At 51.3% G+C, this 1,270-nt stretch overlaps 1 protein-coding gene across 1 annotated transcript in view; it reads right to left on the reverse strand.

Moving 5' to 3' along the window:
* The window catches only part of WDR7 (WD repeat domain 7), a 526,340-nt gene that overhangs the window by 291,690 nt on the left and 233,380 nt on the right, over window positions 1-1,270 (reverse strand). The window lies entirely within an intron of this gene.

The following is a 1,270-nucleotide window of genomic DNA, read 5'->3' on the forward strand; positions in this document are numbered from 1 at the left end:
AAAAAAAAAAAAAAAAAAAGGCCAGGTTTCCTGCACTGATAGAGCCTGGTGAGACCCCTGAGACTATGGCCCCTGGCTACCATTCAGGTCTGGAACTGAACTCACTCCTGTGGCTTTTAGCCAAACAACAGACACACATAGGGGGTAAACAATTATATCAGGTAGATAAACCCCTTGGAGTGATCGATCATGGGAGAACAAGAGGGCATTTTTTGCACAGGGAGACAGTTCAGGGGATGGGAGTGCATGGGAAGGACACAGGGAAGAGGTAACTATGGGGATGAAGTAAGAAGAGAGCTGTTACATTGTGGGGAATTGCAGTCAATGTCATGAGACAAAATGTGCATGAACTGCTGCACTGAAAATGAATCTGCTCTGTAAACTTCAGTCCAAATCACAGTAAAAAGAAAAGAAACAAATGAATACACAGTACACTAGACAATGCTGTTTGGGCTGTTAGCTGCCATCAAACTGGCCCCTGACTCAGGGGACCCTGGCACAATGCATCAAAACACTGCTGGGTCCTGTGCCACCCACCCCGTCAGCTGCAAACTGGACTACTGTGATCCACAGTTTTCTCTGGTTGATTTTCAGAAGCAGATTGCCAGGCCTCCCTTCTTAGTGTGTCTTAGACTGGAAATCCCACTGAAACTGGTTCAGCACCACAGCAGCACACAAAGCAAGCAGGTCCCTGTAAGTGGGGTTCTATGCTGTGAACCGACATCCTGCCTGTTTCCTTTACTGTGGTGGCTTGCGTGTTGCCACTATACTGGAAGCTGTAACACTGATATTTTCCAATACCAACAGGGCCATCCGTGGTGGAAAGGTTTCAGCAGAGCTCACAAACCCAGACAGTCCACGAAGACAGGTGGGGAGATCTACTTCCAGAAATTAGTCAACGAAAACCTTATGGGTCCCAACAGAGCACTGTCTGACCCACTTACTTTGAACACTTCATAGAGGCCACTGATCGCTACAGAAGGACATCATGTCTGGTGAAGCAGAGGGTCAGCGTAGGCAAGGGAGAGTTTCAGTGAGGGCCAGCGCAGGCAAGGAACAGCCTCAGTGAGGGTCAGGGTGGGCAAGGGAGGGCCTCAGTGAGGGTCAGCGTAGGCAAGGGAGGGCCTCAGTGAGGGTCAGCGTAGGCAAGGGAGGGCCTCAGTGAGGGTCAGCGTAGGCAAGGGAGGGCCTCAGTGAGGGCCAGGGCAGGCAAGGGAGAGGCTCAGTGAGGGCCAGCGTAGGCAAGGGAGGGCCTCAGTGAGGGCCAGCG

This window comes from Orycteropus afer, unplaced genomic scaffold (assembly GCF_000298275.1).
Source record: "Orycteropus afer afer isolate SDZICR_OR568_19922 unplaced genomic scaffold, OryAfe1.0 scaffold00029, whole genome shotgun sequence".
NCBI lineage: Eukaryota > Metazoa > Chordata > Mammalia > Tubulidentata > Orycteropodidae > Orycteropus > Orycteropus afer.